This window comes from Carcharodon carcharias, chromosome 8 (assembly GCF_017639515.1).
Source record: "Carcharodon carcharias isolate sCarCar2 chromosome 8, sCarCar2.pri, whole genome shotgun sequence".
In the NCBI taxonomy this organism is placed as follows: Eukaryota; Metazoa; Chordata; class Chondrichthyes; order Lamniformes; family Lamnidae; genus Carcharodon; species Carcharodon carcharias.
This window is the reverse complement of record NC_054474.1, coordinates 85,828,112-85,841,730: the sequence shown is the minus strand read 5'-3', so window position 1 is coordinate 85,841,730 and position 13,619 is coordinate 85,828,112. Positions and strand designations below refer to the sequence as shown.

The following is a 13,619-nucleotide window of genomic DNA, read 5'->3' as shown; positions in this document are numbered from 1 at the left end:
AGTGTGGGAGAAATGGGTTTTGATTCATGGGGCACTGACACCAGTACTGGGGAAAGTGGGAGCTGTAGAACCAGGGAACACAGTCTCAGAACACAGTCTCAGAATAAGAGGTAGGCCATTTAGGACTGAGATGAGGAGGAATTTCTTCTCTCAGAGGGTGGTGAATCTTTGGAATTCTCTACCGCAGAGGGCTGTGGAAGCTCAATCATTGAATATGTTCAGGACTGAGATTGAAAGATTTCTAGATATTAAATATATAAAGGGATGTGGACCATGTGGGAAAATGGCATTGAGGTGGAAGATCAGCCATGTTCTAGTTGAATGGCAGAGCAGGCTCAAGGGACTGACTGGCCTACTCCTGTTCCTATGTTCCTAATCTAATAGCCAATGCAAAGCATTACGCTACAGGTGGGTGCTGGGGGGGGGGGGTTCTCCTTCAACAGGGTGGCCTTTGGAGGCACCTGCACCCCTGCACCCAGGCAGGTAGGGAGGGCCAACAGTCCTGTCAGGAATGCAGCCCCCTCGGCAAATAGGTGAACACCTCCAGGCAGTTAAGCTGATGCCCATCTCATAAGGAAACTGGTGGCTGAAACTGGGTAGCCCTGCCAGCCTCAAGCCCAGCTCAGCAAAAAATACCCAATGTCAGGGACGAGGTTGGGAAACCAGCACATCGCTGACGCTGGTATTCTCGGACCCTGTCCGCCTCTCTTCCTGGTGAACCCGGAAAATATTGTCCCATTTCTCTGCTGTTTGTTTGGTTACATTTATTATTTTGCTCCTTGCTAAGTTCTCACTGTTTTATTATTCACTGTGCTTTAGTCACTGAGGCAGGTGGTCAATAAACCCTCAGGCGTTTGGTAATCCTATATTCTGTAATCAGCTTTTAGAAAGTGAACAAGAGCAATGCAGCAGGGAGTGATGGGGAAGGGAGTGGGGGGAGCCAGGGAGGAACTTGTCTTCCGATCTTTACTCCCTTTGTGTGAGGCAACATCTCATCAACCTCTCAGTGAGCAGGAATTCTTCATTCAGTGGCTCTTCATATTAAATCTGTGGAGAGCAACATGCCAGCAAATTACTTTACCAGCTGGGCAACTCTTTTCTCCTTCCCTAACTTTTTTCAGCCAGGCTGGCCAACATTATTGTCTATCCCCAGCTGCCATTGAAAAGACAGTGATGGACCTTCTTGGAATACTGCAGTCCATGGGTTGAAGATGCTCACAGAATGCTGTTACGTAAGCAGCCCCATGATTTTGACTAATGGCAATCAAGGGACAGTGTTATAATTATATGTTGGAATGGTATGTAGCTTGGAGAGAAATTTTGAATTGATACTGTTTCCATGCACCTACTGCCCCTGGCCTTCTAGGTGTGGAAAGTCTTGGGTTTACTAAGTGTTGTTTAAGAAGCCAAGGCTAGTTGCTGCAATGCACCCTGTAGATAGTACCCACTGTAGCTATGGTACACCATCACATGGCAGCTAATGGTAGGGTGAAGGGGTTTGCACAAGAGATCAGAGCCAGACAGGCAAAGCTTATGGAGGGATGTATAGGCCTGGATTTCTTTTTTTATTCATTACTGGTGTGTGGGCATTGCTGGCTAGGCCAGCATTTATTGCCCATTCCTGAATGCCTTTGAGAAGGTGGTGCTGAGCTGCCACCTTGACCCGCTGCAGTCCATGTGGTGTAGGTACACCCACAGTGCTGTTCAGGAAGGAGTTCCAGGATTTTGACCCAGCGACAGTGAAGGAACGACGATATATTTCCAAGTCAGGATGGTGAGTGGCTTGGAAGGGAACTTCCAGATGGTGACGTTCCCTTGTGTCTGCTGCCCTCCTCCTTCTAGATAGTAGCAGCTGTGCATTTGGAAGGTGCTGAATAAGGAGATTTGGTAAGTTCCTGAAGTGCATCTTGCCTTTGGCACACACTGCTGCCATTGTGCATCAGTGGTGGGAGGGAGTGAATATTTGTGGATGGGGTGCCAATCAAGTGGGCTGCTTTGTCCTAGATGGTGTCAAGCTTCTTGAGTGTTGTTGGAGCTACACTCATTCAGGCAAGTACAGATTATTCCATCACGCTCCTGACTTGGGGAGTCAGGAGGTGAGTTACTCGCCGCAGGATTCTGGGCCTCTGACCTGCTCTTGTAGCCACAATATTTATATGGCTAGTCCAGTTCAGTTTCTGGTCAGTGGTAACCCCCAGGATGTTGATTCAGTGGTGGATTCAGCAATGGTAATGCCATTGAATGTCAAGGGGTAATGGTTAGGTTCTCTCTTGTTGGAGATGGTCATTGCCTGGCACTTGTGTGGCGCGAAGGTTACTTGCCACTTGCCAGCCCAAGCCTGGATATTGTTCAGGTCTTGCTGCAATTGGACACGGACTGCTTCAGTATCTGAGGAGTCACAAATGGTGCTGAACATTGTGCAATCATCAGCGAACATCCCCACTTCTGACTTTATGATGGAAGGAAGGTCATTGATGAAGCAGCTGAAGATGAATGGGCCTAGGACACTACCCTGAGGAACTCCCAAGGTTATGAATATGGAAATAGGGACAAGACTATAAAGGAATTTCAAGTTTAGAAATGATGAGGAACCATAAGGGCAGGGGTGATGTTTGAGCAGGATGTAATGCAGGATAGGATATGGACAATAGAATGCTGTTTCAATTGATCTTTATGGAAGTTAGAGGATGGGAGGCTGCTGGGAAAGGAATTGGAACAGTCAAAATATTGCTGGACTAAATTGTGGCACCCTCCCCCAGCTGGAACACTATAAAACGCCCACCTGCCTCCAATTATTTTGCAACCAGAAACCTACATACAACACAAGTTTGGCAGAGGTTGGGGGGAATGGATTTCCACCAATGTTGCCACTCCATTACACCCCATAAATTGGCGCACATGGGACACAACAGAAATAAGCAGCAGTCTCTGGTGTTTTTATGGTTGCTGATAAAATTTCAACATTCTCTTAATGACTAAAGCCTCCATGTGCAGAAACAAGAAAGATCAAAGCTTTATCTTAAAAACTGGACCTTGGATATCCAGTTTACATTTTAATAACATCTGCACAGCCCACTCAAAAATCTATACTGTTATAATACAAAACTAGGCAGATGGCAATCAGATCTTCCTTTTTACACAGTAACTTCTACATCAGAGATTCTAAATAGGTCCCCTTTATCCTTGCAAATTATCACCCTTTCTCCCTTTTCTCTTCACTGTCCTTGAGCATGACATTGCCTTCCAAATCTTTGCCACACTTTCCTGCAAATGTTTGAATCTCTCCTATCAGGTAGCTACTCCTGACACTGCACTGCAACAGCTCCAATCAAAGTCACAAACTGACTATGCTCCATGATCCTAACTGTTCGTACTTCCAGGCCTCTCTGTGGCCTTTGAAACAGTCAATCACAGTTCTCCTCCAATGCCTCTCCTCCGTTGTCCTGCTCAAGGGGAGTTTCCTAGCTTGGCTCTGCTCTTAAGAAATCCAATTCCAGCCAGAACATCTCAAGTAATTGATAACTGTATAAATTAAGTTTAAGTGTATACAGGTAGAGGGCATTCATTGGATGATTACTTGAATATATAAGAGTATAAAGAGACACTTGTTGACACTGGGGTTGGGTTGTAAAATTAGGAGCTATACCCTTGTAATGTTTCACTTTGTGAATAAATCTAAAACTGAGTTAAGATCAAAATAAACATTGAGTGCCTCCTTAAACATCCCCCCCTTAGGATGCAGCAAGCCATTTAAATCTCCATTCAGTTTGGCAGGACCACCGAGAGAGGGAGGGAGAGAGGGACGGAGGGGCCATAAAATCCTGGCCAATGTCTCAGGTTGAATCAGCCCACTTGCAACCTTGGCGTCCAATTGGACCCTGAACTGAGGTTGCAAATCTGCATTCTTTCCAACGCAAATACCGTTTACTTCCACCTCTAAAATCACCCAAACTGACTCCTGCTTTAGCCAATTTTCTTGCCCAACGTCTATGCCCTTTTCAGTTGTAGACTTTATCAGTTTAATTAATTCTTGGCCAGCCTCCCAACCTTCATAATCATTCAGCTGACCTAAAAACTCTTTGGGATGTTATTCTATACTACTGGAGCAATATGATTGCAATTAGTTGTTGTTACTTTAACTAGTCCTCGATTTCTGAGTCACTTGCTCATTTTCCTCAGATTATTTTACATTAGATTTGCTCCTTCTGATTCATTTTACTTTTCACCGAGATCCAGGTTTTATTTTAAGATTTCTTCCCCCCAGTGGTCCTATTTTTTGATCATCATGCATCCATAGTCAAGAAGAAAGAGGGACGTTCACCTCCAACACTCCACTCCCCACACCCAAGCCTCCTTACAATGGCATTGTGAACCTACTTGAGTAGAACAGTGAGAGAATTTTCAGAAAACTTTCTCTTCCTCCTTTGAAGAAACACATGAGGGTAAAATGTATGCTCATTTAAGTGGGTAGTATCAGCATAATCCATGTGATAGTGGCTGAACCAATGCAAAAGATTGGGGAATCTTAAACATAACTGACACGCAAAACCAATAGCGGGGATGGTAGTAGTAGCAATATTACTGGACTAGTGATCCAGAGGCCCTGACAAATGCTCGAGAGACATACCAAATTCCACCCCAGCAGCTGAGGGAATTTAAATTCAATTAATTAATAAATCTGGAATAAAACAGATTAATAAAATGGATTAATAATCATGAAACTATGGATTGTCGTTAAAAACCTATTTGACTCACTAATGCCCTTCAGGGGACAAAATTTGCCATCCTTACCTGGTCCGGCCTACATGTGACTCTGGATTCACAGCAATGCGGTTGTCTCTTAACTGGCCCCCCTGTAATAGCCTAGTAAACTGCAATGGCAAAAAGCAACTACACCACAAGGACTCCAGTGGCTCAAGGCTCACTGCAACCTTCTCAAGGGGAATTAGGGATGAGCAATCCACCCTAACCTTGCCAGCAACGTTCACATCCCAAGAAAAAAAAACACTTACTTTTTTGTTTTCCACCCTTTTTTAGACTGATTTTTAGAATAAAATTGGCCTTGATCACACCCCACACACAAGGCCTTGTCCCCTTATAGCTAAAATTGCAAGATTCTGCTAGATGCATGATTCATAGGCACACAGGCACTCATTGGTACATTTTACATGCTTTTTCAGAACAAAAGATATTTAATTCATTAAGAAAGGGACTTTAATACATAAATGAAACTATTAAAATGGTTCAGTATAATTTTTTAAAGTCATTTTCAGTGATTCACTGATGGAGTGCTCTGCACAGTTATTAAATGGTCTTTCTTTGATGGCAAACCCATTTTCAGCTGTGTTAATAAAACTGCACAAGGTTACCAGTCTTAAATATATCAAGGAATACATTTTGAAAGAAAAAAATAGTTACTTTCTGTGATGGTGTTCTGGTTACGTTGGTTCGTTGAAGATTTTACTTTTGTGATTATGCAAATGAATTTCAACAGAAACTTAAACCATAAACTAACCAACACGATTTTGATCACACTTTAGGTGTAATTCCTGAATTGTGTCCTTGATCTCCTTTTGACATCTTGCCATATTGGAATGACTCTTGCCATGGCAGAATGACTGAGATTGGGAACTCAGGGTATGGGGGTATCAATGGAACACATTTATATTCCAATGCTCCATCGCACAGCAGGCTGATGCTTTAATGTACTGTCCGCCAGTAAGCTTCAAACAGAACTAATATGCACTTCCCAATGAGATAGTGCTGCCATCCTGCAAACAACCTCCAATCAACAGAATAAATTGGATGTAGAACTTCTGCTGTCACTTTACTGAAAGGCTACAGGATTCAGACAAGTTCCTCTTAAAGTTACAAGGGCTCTAAGGCCACAATAGATAATGATGTAATTGTGGTGGCATTTCTTAATTAAACATGTCGTTACCACTAACACCATAAGCAAGGGCATTTTCCTCTGTATCAGGAAAACAAGAAGCTCATTTTCTGTAGCTAATCCATCTCTTTCACGCCCATTCATTGTCATGGTTACCTTAGGCCTCATGGAACACTGGACCTAATTAGCACAGTGGGCCTAATTGGTTACATGATAATAGTTGCCAAGCATGAAGTATTTATTCAGTACATGCCAGTTTACAAGGCAGGATTAGTCAGTGATCCTGTCTTCCTTCTCTCAATGTGTATCTGAAATTATCCCGTGAGGAAAGTGAGCAGCAGCACAATTGCGAAACCTTCCAACATCCTAAACAGTTACCATGGTGGAACAGATTTGATAAAGGAAATTATCCATGTCACTGAGAATGCTAACTCTTAAAGTATTGACTCTCATAAATTCACTCAGCATCAGAGATGTTTCTGTTGATTCAAGTGAATCAGACATCAAAAGGAAAACAAACTCAGATTTATAGAAAAGTAGTAGTAGGATAGTGCAGCCATGGAGTGGCAGGGCACAGTTTCTTGCTAATGATTTCCCATGTAGCAAGGTTCCACTTTGAGCCATTGTCTAGGGGGAAAGTGAGGAAAGATGCACAGTCAGAGCCACTGGCCACTTCCTGGGGGACAGGAAGTGCCAGTCTCCCCTCCTACCCTCACATGCCAACTTTATTGGGGCATAAAGCTGGGGAGTAAGTTCCCAATGTACATGTCTTCAGCATGTAATATTTTCTATGCAGACAACATGAACCTTCCAGCTATTTCATACACACCATCTTTGTATGCAGCGTAATGGACTCACCTTGAGCCTAAACCTATTATTTCTTAATTATCAGTCTAATCAAGTGCTGGCCTTGCCAGTGACCCTCACATCCCATGAGCGAATAAAAATAAATACACTGGCCTATGCAAGAGCCTAAATGAAGGGCCATATCCACTTGTGAAACTTCTGTTTAAACCAAATCAGACAGAAAATGCATTAATTAGGAACCACTTGAATTCAGGATTCTTGTATCTTGCAGCGTAATGAATGGGCTCACCTCGAGCTTAAACCTATGAATGGCACATTGGCACTTCTTTGAAGCACAATCATTCATTTAACAACAAAAACTTCCAGAAATGCACAACAAAAAGTTATAATTTATACAAAATTGATTAAACCTCAAAAATATACTGCTCTCTCCAGTTAGGCATTGCTCTGGGTCTCTACAATCCACTCAGGAATAAAAGCTAAACAATGGGGAATATTTACTGCTTTCCCTGGCATTCTGTATTAAGTTATAAAAACAAAAAACTGTGGATATCAGGTATTCTGTACAATGGGACAGAATGGGAATTGAAACAGTATGCTAAGATTCTGGGCATCATGCAATGTTCTGCACTCCCACGAGTCTCATAACCAGCCTAGCTGCTCATTGTGAAGATGCAAGCAGCCTCTAGAGTCCTCCATGTTGATTCACCACCTTCACTCAACTGTCCCCCACCCCCCCCCCACCCCCAACCCACCCAGTTTATCCCAAAGTCTAGGTGAGATTGAAAAAAAGGCCTTCAAGCTAATGCCATGGCCCTCTGGCCTCCTGCAACAGAGCAGTGAGACGTTATGCTTTCCTGCTGCTACTTACACCAGAGTCTTACAATTTAAAAAAAATTCAAGGTTCTATAAATTCAACCCTCACCAAAAAGAATTATACACGCATTCCCCTTCCACTGGCCAAAAACCTCTTCTTGCCTCTTTGCACCAACTAACCGAATAACACCACACATAAGAATGGTTTCCTCCTTCATAAAGGTTACAAGTCACAATCTGTAAAACAATGACTGACGTTGTGTGCCAAGGCTTCAATGAGAGTTCCTGTCAGCCAAGGATGCTTGATAAATAAACACAATTCCACAGCTAACAAGGTACAGTACTCACACAGGGCGCAAGAGCCTGGGAAACAGAATGCTTCTTGTGTCATGGCTAATAAGCTGATATTACTGCAGGAGAAACAATCAGAATGAATGTGCAGTGTTTAAGTTTGACATTATACAGCGCATGAAGCTAATAGCATAATCAATGAGTCACCTACAGAGGCAGAATGGATATTGGTCTAAAATGATTTATTCTCATGCCGTTTGAGGCACTGGGCCGGCACTAAAGCACTTTCTGTCTCCGCATTAACGCTAATAGAATGTGATTGCAGATGGCTCGCTCATAAATAAATAAATAAATAAAGCTAAACACATGCCTTTTGGAAAAGATACAGGTCTCTTTACATCTCATCAATAAACTATTCTCAAATATTTATAGGCTAACAGGGGTGCAGGAGCAGAGGGGCCTGGAGTATATGTGCACAAATCATTGTAGGTGGCAGCAGGTTGATAAAGCTGTTGATAAAACATATAAACATATGGAATATTGGGCTTTATAAATAGGGGCATAGAGTACAAAAACAAGCAAGTTATGATAAGTCTGTATAAACACTGTTGTGTCCAATTCTGGGCACCAGATGTGAGAAAAATATGTGAAGGCATTAGAGGGGTACAGAAAAGATTCTGGAGATTGATTCCAGGCATGAGTCACTTCAGTTGTGAGGATATATTGGAAAAGCTGTGGCTGATTACCTTGGAGAAGAGATTAGCAGCAGGTGTTCAAAATTATGAAGGGCCTGGACAGAATAGATAGGGAGAAACTGTTCTCACTGGTGAAATAGTTGCAAATCAGAGGACACTGATTTAAGGGATCCCTTAATGAGATCCAATAGCAGCAAGGAATTACAGCCCTAGATCTCTCTAGAACCCTATGAATAAGGCACGTCAACAATTCACAATCTACAGGATTAAACTGGTGACAGATTGCATTAGAAAGACAGACTTGCATTTACATAGCACCTTTCACAACTTTAGGATTCTCCTTTGACTACCTTTAAAGTGTAGTCATTGTAGTAATGTGTGAAATGCAGCAACCAATTTATGTCCAGTGAGCTTCCATAAACAGTGTTAGGATAATGACCAGACCATCTGTTTTAGTGACGCTACTTTTTTTTTTAAGTTGAAAAATTTCAGGAGTTTGGTGATCTTGCCCTGGATCATATACTTTATCTTCTGTTTGACCATTTATGTGCCTGGTGAAGCTGAAGACCATTGGAGAAGCTGCCTCCTCTCTTCTCTGAGGCAGCAGCAGGACCCATCATAGCTGCCATCTGCCTTTACCACTCGCACTCTGCAGGCAGCATCTGCCTCCTGGTTACAGCATTGCTGCCGCCAGCTCAGTTGGGACATTTACATTGCAAGATTGCATTGTGTGAGTGATGCAGTTGTGGCGAAAGGTTGGTACCTGGAAATTATCCGGGTTCTGGGTTTCTGACCCCGAATTCAAAATCAAACCCATTGAGTCAGACTGTGGGGTTGGAACCATATCTCTGTCAAACCTCCCTTTCTCTACCCTCCCAGTGGTATAGATCCCAGCTGAAATGGTACTCCAATCATGTATACCCATGATAACCTGAAAATGCCAAGACTGACCTGAGAGAAGACACAACTTGATGCCCTTCACAGTCAACAAAATACCTCTAAAGCATAGTCGCTATTTTAACATTGGGAAACACAGCACAAAAGAAGGTTCCCTTCATGTGGGGTGATTCATGGGAGGGTACGGGGGGCAGCAAGAGAGAAATATTCTGTTTTAATGGTGTTGCTATAGGATTACATGTCAACCAGAACCACCAGAAAACTCCCCTGTTCCTCACCAAATCATGCTACAGGAACTTTTACTTTCACCTAGCAGGTAGGAGGTGGCCTTGCGTTAACATTTTGTTTCTTAACATTAAAAATGTTGCAGATTTTTTTTTTGGGGGGGGGGGGGTTTGGCGGTGGGGTGCGAAGAGTGTTTGTTTGAGTGTTTTGTGTTTCTGGTTATCAGGTTCGCTTTGTCAGGCGAACGCTAGCTGCGCCCTTGATATTAACACATTAGTTGCTGCTTGAAACAATACAGGCAGAGAAACCGATTAACTGAACAAACACTGGTGGTTTATTGGAACTAAGAACAGAGCATTAACACCATATGTGCTTGTTTAATCACATCCAGCTCTAGACTTACAGTTACCAAAGCAGCCCATGCTGTATAGTGACCGGTCAATACAGTCACATGGTCAACCAACCACATTCTCTTAAAAGGTACATCGCACTCCACTTTACAACATCCCTCCCCCTTTACTTAAAAGTGCAATTGACAAGCATCACAACATCCCGATTATTTACGTGAATAACTATTTACAGGTCAAGTCTCTCAGGAGGCTTCCTCGGACGTATCGAGCGTCGTAGCTCAAGGACCTCAGCTGATTTTTCTGACACCGCCCCCCCCTTCTCAGGGGTCAACTGTCCAATAAGCTCTTCAGTGGAAGAGGGCAAGTTTTTGTCTTTGACCCTCTTGGGTCCAACAGACCCCACCGGTACTTCCAAATCGTCTGACGTTTCTTCCACATGCAGTGCAGGCGCAAACTCAAATTATGACATCATTCCTTCTTGTGGGGCTCTCTCTCTTCTCTGGAGATGATCCACGTGTCATATAATTATTCGGCTGTTTACCGACACATTATAGGAGAGAGGTCCTGTCACAGCACTCATTTCGCCTATTAACCAATTGGGCCCATCTCCAAAGTTCTTCGAAAGACTGTGTCTCTCACCATGAAATTTCTTTTTTGATTTTGGCAATGATGTTTAGTCTTCTGGGCCTCTTGGCTTCTCTCCAGCCTCCCCACTAAACTTGGCCTGAAAAGAGTTAGACGGGTGCGGAAACATCTCTTCATTCATAATTCAGCGGGAGCAATACCAGCGGTCATGTGTGCTGTCGTCCGGTATGCAAACAGGAACCATGACAATCTGGTGCTGATGGAATCCCCATCCAACTTTTTCATCCCATACTTAAAAGTTTGGACCGCCCGCTCAGCCAAATCATTAGAGGCAGGGTGGTAAAGCAAGGTTTTGATACGAGTTATTCTGTTGAGGGTTACAATCCTGTGGAACTCCCCATTGGTAAATACAGTCCCGTTGTTTGACATGAGCACCTCTGGTAACCTGTGCACTGCAAAACTCTGTCGCAAACTGTCTATGTGGCAGCAGACTTGCGTAACCGGACTTTGTAGACATCAGTCCACTTGGAATGGGCATCTATTAGTAAAAGGAACATTGTGCTCAATAAGGCCTCCATGTAGTCGATGTGGAGGCGCACCCATGGCTGCCCTAGTCATTCCCAGGGGTGCAATGGACCTAAGGGGGGGTAGCTTTTGTACCTGCTAGCATTGAGGGCAGCTTTTGACTAGGATTCCAATGCCCACATCCATCCCTGGCCACCACAAGTAGCTGCAAATGAGCATTTCATCCAACTAATGCCTGGGTGAGCGCTATGTAATTCGGCCAATAATGGCCTTCGCCCTCTCTGGGACACAATAACCCTTATTCCTCAGAGCAATATGACGTTCTGGCAAGTGAGCTCATACCTGCGATTGGATTGGGGCTTCACATCCTCAGACTTTGGCTTGCCTGACCATCCATTCAAGACCTGCTCCTGGTCGTGAGATAAAAGTGGATCTCAGCTTGTCCACTCATGGATTTGTTTGACCTGGACAGCAGAGGAATCCAAAAAATTTAGTACTAAGACAAGTTCCTGGGGAATTGGAACCTTCACGTTGTTATCTGGCAGGGGGAGGCAGCTCAGCATGTCAGCATGTGCGATCTGGCTTCCCAATCAGTGAATAAAAGTGTGTTCGTAAACAGCCAATATCAGTGCCCACCTCTGGATGCAAGCAGATGCGACGGGGGGTATTGCCTTATCCTCTCCAAATAATCCCAGCAGATGCTTGTGGTCGGATATGTGTAAATGGCGACTGTGAAGGTATTGGTGGAATATCCGAACACCAAACAGACAAGCACTCCTTCTCAATTTGAGAATATCATTGCTCTGTAGCACTGAGCGTGTGAGATGTATAATCACTGGATCGTTCGAAGCCATCCAATGTGAAAGTACAGCCCCTACCCCATAAGTGGATGCATCGCATGTTAAAATGAATTCTTCAAGTCAAAGTGGACCAGTAGGACCGATGGTCTTAACAATTGCTTTACCTTCAGAAACGCAAGCGGAGCTTGCCAAATCCATTTAAGGTTTTTCTTAAGAAATGTGTAAAACGGAGCCAGTACGGTTGATATGTTTGGGAGAAATTGCCCATAGTAGTTTATCATGCCTGAGAAGGCCTTTAGTTCTGTAGTGTTTCTTGGTGCAGGTTCCTCATCAATAGCCTTGACCTTTTCTTCAATGGGATGCAGGCCCTACGCATTGACCTTATGGTCCTCCTTGGCTTGGAAAAGACGTTTTTCTCGTTTTAAGTGTACCCCAGCTTGTGAGAAGCATTTCAGCACCTCCTCCAAATTAACTAAGTGTTTTCCATCAGTTCGTCCAGTGACTGAGACATCATCCAGATAAACAATAACATGGAGCAGTCCCTGAAGCTGATTTTCCATCGTACGCTGGAAAATAGCACACGCCTATGAGACCCCAAAGGGTAGTCGAATATATTAATATAGTCCTCCATGTGTATTGATGGTCATGAATTTCCTGCAGCCTTCTTCCAACATTACCTGCTGGTAGGTGTGGCTCACGTTGAGTTTTGAATATGTGATGCCCCCTGCTAATTTCAAATATAATTCGTCAATCCTCGGTATCGAGTGTCTATCAAGTTTGGACACTCTGTTTACAGTTAACTTATAGCCACTGCATAAGCGAACACTTTGGTCTGGCTTCAGTACAGGTACTATAGGTGCCGCCCACTCAGAAAATTGCACCAGTTGTAAGATACCCAACATTTCCATCCTGTTTATCTTGGTCTCGACCTTGTCCCGTAGAGCATAAGGGACCGAGGGTTGTGTTAGTGTCTATGTGGATTTGGGCTTGTAGCCCACGATTCCTTCCTAACTCATCACTGAAAATGGAAGCGTACTTTTGTAACAATTCCTGTAAGTTTCTCGTTCTGATTGGAAAAATCTCAGTCCATTGTAATTTAATCTTTTTGAGCCAATTGTGACCAATTAAACTGGGGTCTGCCCCAGCTATTACAAGGGGTAAATTTACAGACTGATTCCCATACTGCACCAGGGCTTGACATATTCCTTTTACTCTTATTTCTTCGCCAATATGTTTTCAATTTAGTGTCCGATTCTTACAAACTTAAAGGATGGACTCCTTTATTCAAGTGTCTGAATGTATGTTGTCCTATGACAGACATTGATGCCATAGCATCAACCTCCATCTTGATGGGGTGTCCATCAGCTCTAATGACTATCTGGATTGGCTCAGTTCTACCCACTTTCAGGTTGTATAATAAATAGATGTCAGATTCTGCTTCCTCTGGTTCTTCAACAAGTCAGATGTTGCGATATTTACCTTTGTTTTTAAAATGCTGTCTCAGCCTATCTTGACAGTGTCACATGATGTTGTGGTGGCAGAAAATACGTTCGATATTTCTGAACTGTTGATTGCCTGCAGGCTGCCTGGATGCATTTCTCTCATTAATGTTGTGGGTTTTCATTGTAGTACTGCTGTTCTTCAATGGTCTGTACATAGTGGGTGTTCCCCGCATTTCTGCGGATTCCGACGTTTTTGCGTCTTTTGTTACCGGCCCTTCCCACCCTACAAGATGGAC

At 43.4% G+C, this 13,619-nt stretch overlaps 1 protein-coding gene across 2 annotated transcripts in view; it reads right to left on the bottom strand.

Annotated features, from left to right (window-relative positions):
• Positions 1-13,619, bottom strand: part of LOC121280945 (slit homolog 3 protein-like) — a 738,609-nt gene that overhangs the window by 445,273 nt on the left and 279,717 nt on the right. The window lies entirely within an intron of this gene.